The following is a 15,872-nucleotide window of genomic DNA, read 5'->3' as shown; positions in this document are numbered from 1 at the left end:
GAGACAGCTGTCCGAATTGTGCCTTGTACTCACTCGTTTGGAAGCCGGCTCCATTGTGCGGCACAAATCGGCTGTGAACAAGTGGGACTGACAGGATTGGGTTCGGAAATGATTCAGTCGGCTTGGACAAGATCTTCACATCGTACTTGGCCGTCCGGAATGGGGGACGATTTGGTCGGAAACATAGGCTCTGAATCGGATCTGCTCGTACCAGAAGCCATCTGGAGGCCTTCCGAACAAGATCGGAATCAGGCCCTAATTATTAATTAATCAAAAATAAATTACTTCCCAACCATTACCCCTATAAACGCCACAACCTGCACCTAAAATTAATGACCCAATTTCCATATTTAATTTTCAATTAATTAATTAATACTAATTAACAACCTATTATTAATAAATAAAAAATAAATTAATTCCCACTATTCACCCTTTAAATCCCACAACCCGCACCTAAAACAAATCACACAATTACCATAACTAATTAGCAATGAATTAATTAATATTGATTAACAACCAATTAATAATTAATTAATTAATTAAACTACTTCCCATAATTAACACTATACAATCTCAATTAAATAAATAAGACTGAATAAAAAATAATCATTAATTTATTATAAACAAATTACTTCCCACCCTATTCACCTATAAACCCACAACCCGCTACGAAACTAAAAAACAATTAAAATAAAGTTGATAACTACTAAAAATGTAACACATATAATAAAAACATAAACAATTCTTATATAAAAAAATACATCACATATATTTAAAATATATACTAAAATACATAACACTAATTAAAAATCGATATTTTAAACAACTATATTTTTGCAAACGATATTAATGACTTCTATATTTTTTCAAACGATATTTCTTACCTTAAAATCAATATTCTTGACCACGATATTCTTGCTGTCGTTATTTCTGACTCATGATATTTAGGACTTGATATTCTGTAGGTCGACATTTCTAACTCGATATTCTGTCTGCATACCCCAAAAAAGTGTTTATGACTTTAGAGAAAATAATGTTCTGAAATAAGATTACCAGACTTTTTTTTACCTTTCTGGAACATTAGGAGTGTTGGCAATATATACACAATAACCCCATCTCAGTTAACGGGTGTTCTGTGTATAATATTTTTTTTTTAGTATGTTACTCTTTTTGATATTGGTATCAAATCTCATTGCTCGCATTATGCCCTAAAATGACCCACAAATAAACCTGGGTGAACTATTTCAATGTGTTGCTGTTGTATCGCATTGCATTGTAGAATTTGTATAGCGCCTACACCCCGTGGGCACAAACTCATGGACTGGGTATTAAAACCAATGTATTTAAAGTAATATTGTGCGCCCCACAAATCATTAATGTATGGCGAACTTTTGCTTGGATTGTTTGAGGCTAAAAACGTGTGTTGGTGGGGCTCTGAAAATGAAGAGAGGAGGGCGAGCTGAGCAAAAGCGAAATGAAGGGTCTGGTTTGGCTCTAAGCGCTATGCATGAGCAGAGCCCTGAAAGTGTTTGTCATGTAAATCATGCAACAAACATCACTTAAAATATAAGAAAGCTTCTTCAACATTAAAAAAAAAGTGTATTTCTTTAACATGTGGAACCGTTGGCATTAATAAATTATGGCACTTCACTTAGAGGTACTTATTCAAAGTTATAGTTTTTAAGCAGAAACTTAGAACCATTCCTGCTGCTGTCCCCATCCTGGTGGCAGTGCCATTAGTGAACTAAGAGGCAAGACAGTCATCATATGAATCCTGTATGTGGCCCAGACTCATAGCTGGAGCCACATTATAGGCTATTAAAACAAACACAATAGGTGTTTGTCAGCTGATTTTCTGAACTCACGTGTTTAATCATGCTTTCATATGCCATTATGAAGAACAAGGAACATCTATCAAAAATGAAGATCAGTGAAATACATTATTTGCCTAAGATCAGACAATTTGTTAAGCGGGAAGGCTGGGATTCATTCAGTTACACTGATTTCACTTTGTAAAAATCAGTCACTAAGTCGGTACCTATTTGTCTCTCCTTTTTACCTGAAATATTATAAATGCTTTATTTTAACCTCGTTGTGTATAAGGAAAGAGCGAGGGTGGCAGGAAGAAGCCATGTGCAAATTCAGCACATTATGGGCAGGAGCCAGGCATCTGCCTCGAACCTGAATCGAGCTTTCAGTGGCTCGTGCACCTCTAAAAATGTAATACAAATAGCCCCAGTTCTCTCTCTCTCTCTCTCTCTCTCTCTCTCTCTCTCTCGCCTTTCTTTTATTTGTTAGAACATTCTGCCCTCTAGTGGTGGAATGTTCAAATAGCATTATAGCGGCCCATAGCTTGCCCATACCTGCATTAAAGTCCTGCTCCTTTGTTGAAGGCCCTTGTTGGCTTTGGCTCATCGGTTCCTTCTTCAGTCAACCCAGGTTAATTAATTTGGGTACCCAGTGTAGAGAGATCGAATCTTGCACGTCATCAGACATTTTATATTTTATTATTATTGGTCTTCCATACAATTTCTGCTTTTTTATTTATTTGAAGTGAATTGCGCGCACTTTCTTTCGGCCCACCTCCTCCGTTCACAGAAATTCCCCAAGCCCACAAACTTCACTGACGCAATGGGTGATGCCTACTAACAGCCAATCTCTTCACAGAGCTCACTGTGATCAGTGGCGTTATGCTCACCCTTTCTTACATTTGCACTCTATAGGAATATGATGCAATTTGAAACATTTACTCCGGGAACCCAGCCATATATGGACAGTCAAGATGTAGCAGCAGAAAGGGGGTGGAGTAACCTGCCCGGGAGATGAGTCCGACGGTCCACTTATATATATTATATATATATATATATATATATATATATATATATATATCAAAAAGTTTCTTCAAATGACGATGCACACTCAGGAGTCCATTGCATCCACAGGTATTTATTTCAAACAATCGCTACGCGTTTCGACACACAGAGTGTCTTGATCACAGAGGTGTGATCAAGACACTCTGTGTGTCGAAACGCGTAGCGATTGTTTGAAATAAATACCTGTGGATGCAATGGACTCCTGAGTGTGCATCGTCATTTGAAGAAACTTTTTGATACTTATTTACCGGCTTGGGTTTCTGCCGGTCGACGCATCACCTGGCAAAGGGACTGATCCCGGAAGGACCCGTATTTCTCTTGGTATATATATATATATATATATATATATATATATATATATATATATATATATATTCACTGAAAAAACCATAGGTTTCACACATGTTATAGTTAGCTGTACATTTCACTCGTAAAAAACCAATGAAATTCCACGTTATAGTTAGATCAGGTAACTATAACTTGCGCGACCGCAATCCACTGCTGATGACGTCACATATTACATCACTCATGACATGGTCAGTGACATCACTCATCACATCAATGATGACATCTCAAATGACACATTGTGGATTGCGGTCGCGCAAGTTATAGTTACCTGATCTAACTATAACGTGGAATTTCATTGGTTTTTTACGAGTGAAATGTACAGCTAACTATAACATGTGTGAAACCTATGGTTTTTTCAGTGAATTTGCAAGGTTTTTTAAATGCTAATTCCTAACTATAACGTGTGTGAAACCTATGGTTTTTTCAGTGAATTTGTACGGTTTTTTAAATGCTAAGTTATGTATTTATTTTTAATTTTTGCGCTGTGGGCACTCGGTGCACTTCGCGCACCGAGCGCCCACGTTGCGCATTTCGTACCGTGCACGCCTCGCCGTTTTTTACAAAAAATACATTGTTTTTTTCTCTCTTAGGGGGCCCTTAGATTTATATATTAAATGTGATTGTTAATTTTTTGTTTTTTTTTGCCGTGCGCGTATGGTAAGCTTACCGTACGCGCACCCCGCGATTTTTTTTAACAATTATTAAATTCATTTTTCATACTTTTTGGTCCTTCGTGAACCCCCTGACGAACGCTAGGGGGTCTGCAACTCTCTTCGTTGCCCCCTTTTCATGTTATCAACCTTTTTTTTTCAGTGCGAGAGACAGAAAATGGCGGCCGATACTTCCTGGTTTCGACCGATTCGAATGTTTACTTTGATCTAACAACCAATCAGAATCGCGCTCGCGCACGGCACCGTACACGTACGGTAAGCTTACCGTAAGCGCACGGTAAGCGCACGGAGCGCGCCCACAGATATATATATTGATTTAAATGCTATTTTCTCAGGAAATACTGAACAGATTTACACAAGACCTGCAAAAGGCACATCCCTGACCTGAGGGCTACCTCTCTGCCAAATTTCACATAATTCTGTTCAGCCGTTCGGGCTGTAGCTCGTACTAAAGGTCCTATGGAAAAATGCATGGGGAAAACGCGTTTTGGGACCCCCCTTTTTTCTCAGCCCCCGCTTGACGAATCACCCCGAGACTTTCAGGGTAGGAGCGGAGCGTAGCGCCCCATTAGTTTAAAAAATTTCGCGAGGATTCGTCAACCGGCGCCAAAGTTATTCAAAATAGAATTTTCAGATTTCCTATGGAAACACGGTCCTAACTATAACTATCTACTGGCGACCGCCAGTAGATAATATATATATATATATATATGTTTAACTCTGCTGCAAGAACATTGGCAACGAGAATAAATGTGCAGTACAATGTGTTGGAGCATCATTGGTCACAAAGAGACAGCATTTCAAAATATCATACAGGTTTAAGAAACCTGCTGCACCTTTATGGGCCCAGCAATGTGCCAGGGATAAATGCAATAGTAGGATATATCTAGTGGTTAATGCCCTTGTTGGATAGATCTGTGGGTCTCTAGTCACAGGTTTGATTCATAAAGTAGCATGGAGGGTTAATGTGCCTGCTGTAACATTCAGATCACAGATTTGTATTTTATTTGGATAGGTAAGTGGACTACTGCTTTTGACACAGAGATCCTGTTATTATTTGTGGTTCGTAAGTTGCAAACTTTCTAATATATAGCGCAGTGAGTTATGAGCGGGCATCAAGAAGTTTCATGTGAACTGCGCGTCATGGGTTTAGACCCTTAATGTTTTTTGCTCAATCTGTTGTTATCTTGTGTTAGCTAAAATGGTTTTGGTTTAGGAATAAGGTCTTGTTAGTAGGGACAACGTAAACCACTATATTATGTTTTTTTAATCCTTACTTTGTCTTTCTCCCAACCATGCGCTCTTAACATAGTACCTACACATATGGACGATATTTGACCCATACTCCTTATAACCCTCATTGTCTTATGCAACATCACTAACAAGCCCAAGTCAAAATGGCTGCTGTTTTGATGACAACTTGAAAAATAGGACTGGGTTCACGTTCCTTACACGGACGCACAGCGTTTTACTCTAATTTGATGGTGATTTTCAGATTTTAAACAAATAATCCATGTACTCCAAAATGGCTACATTTATTTTGAGATGATTCATCACACGTGAGACAGCGTGTCTTGAATTGCTTCTAATGCCGCAGATATGCTAATCCAAGCCTTTTTTGGGCATGCCACAAAACACAAATATACCATCTTCAGAAGTGGATCTTGTAATGCCCAATACATTTCGAGCTTTTAATGAGCTCTTCTTCAGGGGTTTCACTAAATAGAAAAACATGTATCAATAAATTGCAACTCTCAAATTCAGCCGCGGCCCGTGGAGGGAGTTCCGTGAGGCGGGAAGGCGGGGCGGGGAAGGGGCAGGGTGGGGGGTACTAAGAACCGGAATAAGGATAATTGGAGGTAAGTAAACAATTAAATAAATAAAATGAGTTTCGTTGCGTGCCCTGCATCGCAAAATGCGATGCAGTGCGCGCTACGAAATTCGTTTTATTTATTTAATTGTTTACTTACCTCCAATTATCCATATTCCGGTTTTTAGTTACTGTGCACACCTTTGTTTGTCTTTCTCTGAATAAATCATGGTACATTTTCAACTGCTAAGCGTGCTGTTCTAACTACTTGTTGCACCCTTCAAAGTATTGCGGACACTAAACCATCACAACCTTTGTGAGACTAGCACCAATGCTTTACACGGGCAGGTACTGTCCGGTACAGAGCACCTGCACTTATTTATTTTGAAAGGGAGAGTACCTGCACTTCTCAGCACTGTTGCAATATATATATATATGTACGTACGTATGTAATATATATATATATATGTACGTACGTATGTATGTATGTACATATATACATATATATATATTGAGAGAGAAGCAAACAGGTACTCTAAATAGCGAGTACCTGCACTTCTTAGCACTGCTGCAATAAATATAGTGAGAGAGTAACAGCACTTCTCAGGAACAAACAGTACTTTAAATAGTGAATACCTGCACTTCCATATTTCAATTTAAAGCACTGACTAGCACTAATATTGATCACTCTCTCTCTCTTTCTCTCTCTTCCACCCCCACTTAACTCCTTCCTTCCCTCCTTACCTCCCTTCCTTCTTCTCTATCATATCTTCCAGCCATGTGGTGCTTATTCCATGCTGACCTTGCTTCTGTCCTACTGGATTGACTATTCACCCCTCACCACATCCAACTCTGGATAATCAGTGGCACTAGACTCATTATCCCACAAAATACCATATAAACCACCCCAGCACAAAAAGACGAGTTGTGACTTGCAGCTACTGCTGTTGAATTTCTAACTTTTGAACCAGTTTCGATTCTGGATCTGGCTCAACGTCCTGCGATTCTGACTTTATCTCCCGGTGCCTAAAGCGGAAAAATGTGCAACACTTGGTTCTCTTGTAAAGCGTCCCGATGCCCTTGGATCAAACTATCGCTATAAAAAGTGTAAATAAAACACAGATTAGACTGCACCACACACAACATGCACTTAGAGACCACAAGGGGCTTTAACTAGGAGCAGGACTTTGATACCAGTATAGACGAGCTATGGGCGGCTATAAGGCTATTACAACATTTCACCACTAGAGGTCAGACTGTTCTAACAAATAAAAGAAAGGCCTCATGGAGCCCGAGGGATTGAAATCCCCTTGGGCTCCGTGAGGCCTTTGTTCATAGCAACAGCTGTGACAGGAAAACATTGGAATGTTGGAGCTCCAGGCTTCTACCAGCCATTAGAAGCCCAGAGCGCTCCATTGTCATCAATGGAGCTCCCAACATTCCAATGTTCTAATAAATGTTGCAAGATCGAGAATCCTCAAGACAAACCAGATTGGATAAGCTATACAACAAGGATGGGTTCATGAGAACTTAGCCATAGTGAAACATGTGAGAATGGGGTTCAGGGAAGCACGGACGCTGGGGCACACATGCCTGGTGGAGTACTGAACAGAACCAAGGAAGGACTAGAATACCGGGCAAGGCAATGGACCCCTTTACTGCCATGCAGTTCCTGATCAGCAGAAGAATAAATCTACAAGGGCAGTGTTGTGATTGGTCTGAGCACCGTGGTTTGATGCTCAGACAGGGCCTGGCAGGCTGTGCGTGTTCTCCACCCAGGCTGTAATGCAGCCTTCATGGACAACATGCAAAGTGTGCATGCCGATTTGGCCGGCCAGAGACAGCCGGTCAAACCATCATGCGCACTTTAGGTGCTGCCACCACTCCTACTGTGATGTGGGGGGCCCAGCCCCACCCACCTGGCTTCAGCTACAAGTGGAATAATAAAAAAAGATAATAACAATTGTTATTATCACTTTATTTTTTGTATTCAGCTTGCAGTTGAAGCAGTGGGGGGGACACGCTCCTCTGCCTTAAGGAAGGAGCCACCTTAGCTGTAGCATATATTCTGCTTTTTAGGTCGAGCCTAGCGGCAGCACGCATGCACTGCTCGCTCTGCAAGGCATGCAGTAGTCGAGTATGCTGTGTAAGCCTCGCCCACTCTCCGCCCATACTTTTCATTGGCTTGTGTCATTGTCCTTGGTAAATGCTGGCTTCCCATTCATTATTAGGCTTGTTAGTCTCTCCTTGTTACCGCCCATGATGACTGGACCTTTTACTTGGCTCATTACACGGTCGGCTTTATCTAGGGGGTCAACACTATTTTGTTTATGGGCACTTATGGAGACAATGGCGGAGGCTTTTTTATTGTATTTGTATCCTGAGTGCGGTGCCCGCTTTAGGGACACCGCGCTCAGTTTATTTATTTATATTTAACTTTTATGTTGTTCGCGGCGTCCACTTCTGGGACACCGCGCTCTGGGTATTTTTTCTTTTTTTTACTTTCATTATGAGCGCGGTGCCCGCTTCAGGGACACTGTGCTTGGTTTCTTTTTTGTTGTTGTTAACTTTAAAACTGAGCCCGGCGCCACTTCAAGCTCACCACACTCGGTTTCTTTTTTTTTTTACATTAACACTGAGCACGGCGCCCGCTTCAAGGACACCGTGCTCAGTGTTAAAGTTAATAAAAACAAAAAAAAGAAACCGAGCGCGGTGTCCTTGAGGCGACACTGCGCTCAGTTTTAAACTGAAACAAGCATTTGCAATGCAATAGGTCTTGCATTTACACGAGTTTAAGCTATTGGCATTGAAAATGACAATGCCTTTAATTATGTTTTAAAAAACAAAAATAATGGGAAATTGTCATTTACAATGCCAATAGCTTAAACTTGCGTAAATGTGAGACCTATTGCACTGCAAATGCTTGTTTTACTTTACATGTGGTTGGTGATCCGCATTCTACTGCACTCCTGGGCTTTTCCAGCCATGTCTCTTTTGAGGGTCGTTGCTCTTCCTGCCATTCTCTTGCTCACTCCTCTTCATTTCACCTAACATGTCCTCTGCTCGGAAAATTGCTTCCACAAGACAGTGAGCAACTGGCTTTTGACACAGAGCCTGGACAAGAAGGCCTACTGAGGAGAACAGAGACACGCGGGCTGGACCACAATACCTGATCCGTCCTCAGCTTTGGAGTACTATGGCTGATGTCAAAGAACAGAAAGGAACAGAACTTTTTTTAAAGTTTCCATAGGCACGGAAATGCTGTTTTACTATATGAGAAATAGTCCCTGTTTATTCCTCTCTGGAAATTATGTGACAGTTTGCAAAACACCATCAATTAAAGCCCAAAAAGAGTTGTGTCACCTGCTTTCCCCGCCTCCATAAATGGCCTTTTTTTTTTTTTTGACATGGAACCGTGTCCCGTGCCCTATAATGGCAGAATTTTTTTTCTGAATGCCCTGTGCAGTATGAGGAAGGTAATTAATTGTGTCATGAAAAATTCTGGAATTCACTGAAAAAACACAGTTAGAAAGTGAGTTATGGTTCTGATTCAAACTCATCAAACCACTGAAATTCGCCAGTTATGGTCCGTGGCACAACCCATAACTTGCACTAACCCTTTAGTTTGTGTATAATATCGCACATGACTTCAGGATGAAACTGTGGGTGGGCTGTACCCCTAGAAAATCTACTTTACAATGGCTTGCCCCAAACTTGATGGATCAGGACAGTGTGAACCTCACAGTCTATGAGGCAATGTGTCCCCAGAGAGAGACTGTGAACAACATTGAAAAATACATTCAAAATGAAAAGACTGACTCCAGGAGGAAATTCGAGATCAGAAATTTAGAAAAACTATGAATGTTTATTACCGATTTGAAAGTATAATACAGAAATTAGAACAAAAATTAGGTACAGTGGTAATCTTGTTGAAATGCATAGAAGTCATTTGCCATGAAGGCTAGCAGGTACAATGAGCAGAAATCATGGAAATACTGTCTCAAGTGTGCAGAAAATAAATGATAGATTAGGGAGCATCCCAAGTAGAGACCAAAAAGATCTGGCTTGCTCACCCACACATTTAGGGGATTATATAAAATGATCTTTCATGGGCTAATGGCTAGAGCATCGACCTCGAACCTGGGAAACCAGGTTCGATTCTCGGCAGGGACGCTCGACATCCTGTGATTCTGGGCAAATCACTTAATCTCCCTGTGCCTAACAAAATGAAATTGTCTGTAACGCAACTGGTGCTCGTGAAAAGCACTCTGATACTTTTGGGTCCACCTTGTGCTATATAAAACTCCCCCCAAAAAATAAAAATCAGCATGGTGTGCCTCAATAAAACTATATTTTCACAATGGAAACAATCACATAACCCTGTCACTTAAACACTAACCCACTACATGAATATTGATTCGCCCCTTCTGACCAAATGTTGTCCGGAGGTTTTAGGACAAACTAGTTACATAATCAACAGAGAACCATTGCGAATGAATGCTGTAGTTAGCAGAAAGGACTTTGAAGATTTTACAAAAGCTTCTTCTAGTAAGTTCTTAGAGAACAATGTCCTACAGAAACAAACAATCTACATCTTCCTGAATGTTGGTTTAGGCTAAGAATATAATTACAAAATGAGCATCATTGTTCAGCATCTTTTTTAAACAAGATAACTTCGAGGCCTAAGGCCTAGTTAAATCTTAGGCAGAAAAACACACTATAAGCCATGCCAGCTCGTTTCAGTTGGAATATCTCCATGTCAGGGCATATGTGTGAATTTAAGTGCATAACAACCAATACTAATGCACATTACAGTTTCAATAGAAACATCATTAGTGACATCACCTATGACACCACCACTGACATCACCGATGGCATCACTGCACCTAAGAAAGAAAACTATGAAAGAAAAATACAGAGAGAGGCAATGATTGGGTTGGACACAGGGCATGGCTGTCGCTCAGGCCTTGTGGCCAACACTCACTGTGCTACCAAAAGCCGCAGGGCAGGCACTTCATCCAACCCCTGCATATCTTCATATCATATCCAAGGGTGTGCAAAGTGTCCATTATACAAATTAAGTCTCTCATGTATCCTGATTATTAGTAGGGATGGGCGAAAGTTTTGGAGTTTTACTCCACGGAATTCCACAGGGGTACATAAAAAATCTGTGTGATTCAGCTGAGTTCCGCAGGGCGGAATTTGGCACGTCGCGCAACTCGTGCTATTTTTTAGCTTCTGGACCTTCTTCCGGACTGTAAAATCAGTGCGAACTGCACCATGCAGTGCACCAGAGGGCTCGGCTTCTTTCTGCCACTTGAGTAGACTTCCTACTCGAATAGCAGCTTTCTCAGCGTGTATAGTAATGACCTGCCGCGACTGCCTGCGAACAGAAATCTCGCCAGGAAGCGCTCTAGCACCCAAAAAATCAAGCTGCGGGTGCAAATAATCGCTCACCATTTAACGTTGGCAAACTGCGTGTGAGTTGGCGGAGTTTTATGGAACGCCACGCTCCTAGTGGAACGCAGAGTGGGAAAATCTCTGCGAATTTTTACGGCGGAGCGGAATTTTTTTGCCCACCCCTAATTATTAGCCAAACTATAGTTTGCTGTGCGTTATGCATTTATTGCTTTTACTCACAGGTGCAGTTTTTCCTCATGAGTTTGCAATATTTCCTTATAAGTGTTAATTGCCACTGAAAAAGGATGTGCTGTTGCATTACAATTTCCTTGAAAACGTTTTTGCAGTGGATATGAAACTGTATGGAGGCTTTTGACCTTTTTTGGCTACACAGCTCAATAGGCACACGCAAGTTCCAGTTTAATGTCCTGCAGAAAACATTGCAAACTAGGTTACTATGTTATTTGTGAGAATTACAGGAAGATTGCACATGCAAAACTTTGCAAATTTACATAGTGCTAGTTAATTTTGAATATTATCATAAGGGCTGTATGTGACGTCACCTGATCTATTGGTGTAGACACGTGAGCGTGATCCTATAATACAGACCCTTAAGGTATGAGATATTGTGGGCCACCACAAAGGTGACTGGTGGTCTAAAAGGGGAAGTGAGTCTTTACACAGGTAGTATTGGCTAACACATGAATAATGCAGGCTTTAAAATAAGGTTTTGAATCGACACATGGTTTGTATGGTCATATAGTCGGTGCAGTTTGTCATATAAGAGGTGATGACCACAAGTTAATGAAACAGGCTTCCAAATAAGGGCAAGAATTGTTACATATGGGTTGAGAAGGTTGTCACATAGGAGCAGGATATCACTTACCTATCATTGCAGTGCCTTAAATCACTGATGCACCCGTTGAGTCGCTACTCAACATCCTGCCAGCGCATCACAAGAGCTATTTAAATGGTGCATTCAAGCCATGAAAGCAACACAGACGGCTATTCCTTTACGACCCACTGTTGGAGAGACAAGAAGAAAGACACATACAGATATGTAAAGTCTGCATACATTTATTTTTGCAAATTAAGAATGGTGGACTATTGCAATGCAAGGCAGTAGCATGTCCCCCGCACTAGTAAATATCGAATGCTTCCTTTAAACCTATCTGCATGACTTTTATAGATTCCTACATACATTGCTTCAAATGATGAGAGTACACAAGGCGGAACACGAAACTTAGGTTAGCATTTTCACAGCTTCCTAATGAGAAAACCAAACAAGCATTTGCAATGCATGGGTCTCACATTGACAAGAGTATAAGCTATTGGCAATGCAATGGCTTAAACTCTCGAAAATGAGCGACCTATTGCATCACTAGCGCCCATGTGGCACTTTCACAGTCATAAAGGCCATGCCCCTTTCTTTAGACAAGCTGCGTGTAAAGAAAGGGGCAAGGCCGACATTAAAGTGAAACCGCGGCATGGGGGCTTTGACCAAAAAAAGCATCTGTTTGTCAAGTTGACAAACAGATGGGTTTTATTCTGTAAATGTGCCCATGCTGAGTTTTCACTTCAATGTTGGCTGTGCACTTTTCTTTAAACGCGGCTTGTCTAAAGAAAGGCATGTGGCCTTCATGAATGTGAAAGCACCGCATGGGCGCTAGTAAACACCAAAAATTAAGTAAATAAATAAATACTTGAATAAGACCACGCTACTAAATAAATAAAAAAAAAATGCGTCTACGCCCGCCAATAGTATAAAAAATCAAAGCGGGCGGCGTGCTGCGAGTTAGTGGGTGGAATAGGGCCAAATCATTTAATAAAATAGTGCTCACAGCCAAGACAAAGCAGACCATGTAACAAGACAAGTAAAAGGTCCAGTCATTATGGGAGGTAACAAATGCAGACAAGGCGGTACCAAGGAGGGACTAACAAGCCTAATAACGAATCAGAAGACAGTGTTTATGAAAGACAATGACACAAGCCAATTAAAAATATGTGCGGCGAGTGGGCGGAGCGTCAAGTCCATGCACTACCCAGGCTCGACCTATAAATGACCTTGAAAAAGATTTTTAGAAAGGTAAACTATCAGACACTGAGGTGGTCATTTCATATATCCCCCACTTACTTTGCCAAACACGAGGATGAGACTGAATATATCGGAGGCGAGAGTCCTGAGCCGGCCTTATATAGCATCGCCACAATATGAAAACAAGACGGAAGTTAATAAGTCAGCAACGCGTTAGCCATTACTGTGATTTTGAGGCAAATTTTTGAACGATCTCATATCCCTCACCCTCCTGCTCATTTGGCCTTGATGACTATTTTCGTATTAGCCTCCTCACCTCCTCTTCTCAGCGACCAATTCTCCATCACTCACTATTCCAGAAGACTCTATGGGGCCGATTCACAGAACTAACTTAAGACAAAATCCTAATCTTACTACTTTTGGTATTCACAGAAGTTAGGATTTTGTCTTAAGTTTGTCTTAAGACAAACTTAAGACAGACTTAAGACAGACTTAAGACAAACTTAAGACAAACTTAAGACAGACTTAAGACAAACTTAAGACAAACTTAAGACAGACTTAAGACAGACTTAAGACAAACTTAAGACAAAATCCTAACTTAAGTCTGTCTTAAGTCTGTCTTAAGTTTGTCTTAAGTCTGTCTTAAGTTTGTCTTAAGTTTGTCTTAAGTCTGTCTTAAGTCTGTCTTAAGTTTGTCTTAAGACAAACTTAAGCCAAAATCCTAACTTCTGTGAATACCAAAAGTAGTAAGTTTAGGATTTTGTCTTAAGTTAGTTCTGTGAATCGGGCCCGATGCGATTACCCACTCACTCATACAATCTCCAGTCACCATTACATTCCCCAACTATAGATTTCCACTTCCAATTTCTAATCCATATAACAATCCCACTTCCTGGCTACAATCTCACTCTCCCTAAGTGTACGCTATTTCTCCTAAGCAACAAACATCTATCGACACCATAACCACCAATTCGCGAACTTCTCTTTTTATTTTACTCACTTGGCTTTTTATAGTCAATATACCACAAGAATGGCGTCACCGCGTGGATGGTACGTAGACATGGCGGTGTGCCGAGTGTGGTAAGCTACAGAGTGATTTTATCAGGGTGCGGGATCATAAAATGTAGCCCTTGACTTGGAAAAGGAAAGGCTGGGGGACGTAATATGTTTTTATTGTGGGTCCTAAAAGCAACATAAGAAATCAGTGTAAGAATGACAAGTGAAAATCCACACGGATTTGGTTCTGTGGCCCAAAATTGGATACCTCTCACTTCCAGAACCTCAGCATCAGCCTCTGCATGGTCACGGAATTCCACAGTGACTTGCCATATAATCACTCAATCACCACAGTTTGCACTTTCTCAACTCTAAGGCTGATCTCAGAGGTCCGTCAGCAGTACCGCAGAATTATTAATGAAGATGAAATTACAAATAGCATTGGTGGTGATCATTCAGGGAGCGGAGGGTGTAATAAATATTGCGGATTCCAAATCTAATCCCAAAACTGCAACAAGAAATGGAGATTTACCTCTGGAAATAGGACTTTATTACTGGAATCCAATAGCACTTCCCTAGTGGAGAGGTGTGGTGCAGCGGCCAGGGCAGCTGCCTTCGAAGCACAAGGTTCACAGTTTGATCCCGGCTCCGGAGGCAGCTCAGTTTAACTCAGCACCATGTGACTCTGGGCAATAGCTCACCTGTGGGCATATTATTAACGGCCAGCGATAATTATTGGTGGCCGCGCTTAGCGATAATAATATTATCGCAGGCTATCTCTGGAATTTATCTCCCTGGTAGCGCGTTATTAACAACGCGTTTCTCCAGGGCGATAAAAATTCCAGAGATAGCGAGGTTATCGCCCTTTTGCCGGGAACATCGTTGGTTTTTCAGTGAAGTTCCCTGCAAAACGGCGATAACCTTGCTGATACGACCCTAACGTCTGCTAAAATCATGTGGGCTGCCTGGTAAATATCGCAATGTAAACATCAGTGATTTTTGCAAGGTAGCCCATCCGGGGTACACCCAGTAACGCCCACTTTGCATCTCATTGGAGATGCAAAGGGAGGCGTTGGGAAAAAGGGTGCTAACATGCGGTTATGCATGTTAGTACCCTCTTGTAAATAGGGCGCTGGTTTTATCTCCGCTGTTTTGGCTTTTTAGCCTAAAAAGCGGAGATAAAGCCCTTGTAAATATGCCCCTTAATCTCTACGACGGCCCCCAGTGCCTTGAGACCGGTATGGGTGAGTAGTTTGCGCTTTACAAATACAGATTTAGATTTATTTTTAACCTGATTCCCACCGTGAGATTCGCGTAGCGTTCCTCTAGTGAAATGTCCAGGAGGGTGGAGGGTATAACGAGAATTATACAGGGCCTGCGCGAGGTGTTTTAGCCGAACTGGCAAAAGCAGACCTTCCCGCCATGCACTGGGCCAGGTCCGGTTTGAATAATGCATACATGCCAACACTCCCGATTCAGGCGTGAGACTACCGATTTGAAGGCTAGTCTCCCGCCTCCCGATTCCTGCAAGCAAAAACCCGATTCCTCGGGGTTTCAGCTGACAGGGCCTGGTAATGTGTAACGTGCTAATTCTTCCAGCAATAGTCAGAGTGGCGATGCAGGGGCTCTAGAAGGGGTGAAAAACCAACAAAGCCCCATTAACAACCGAATGGTCTTTTAAACACCTGTGAAGTACTGGGGGTGGGGGGGGGGGGGGCGGCTGTGTGTGTGCCCGGAAG

This window comes from Triturus cristatus, chromosome 12 (assembly GCF_964204655.1).
Source record: "Triturus cristatus chromosome 12, aTriCri1.1, whole genome shotgun sequence".
NCBI lineage: Eukaryota > Metazoa > Chordata > Amphibia > Caudata > Salamandridae > Triturus > Triturus cristatus.
Note: the sequence above shows the minus strand (reverse complement) of the source record.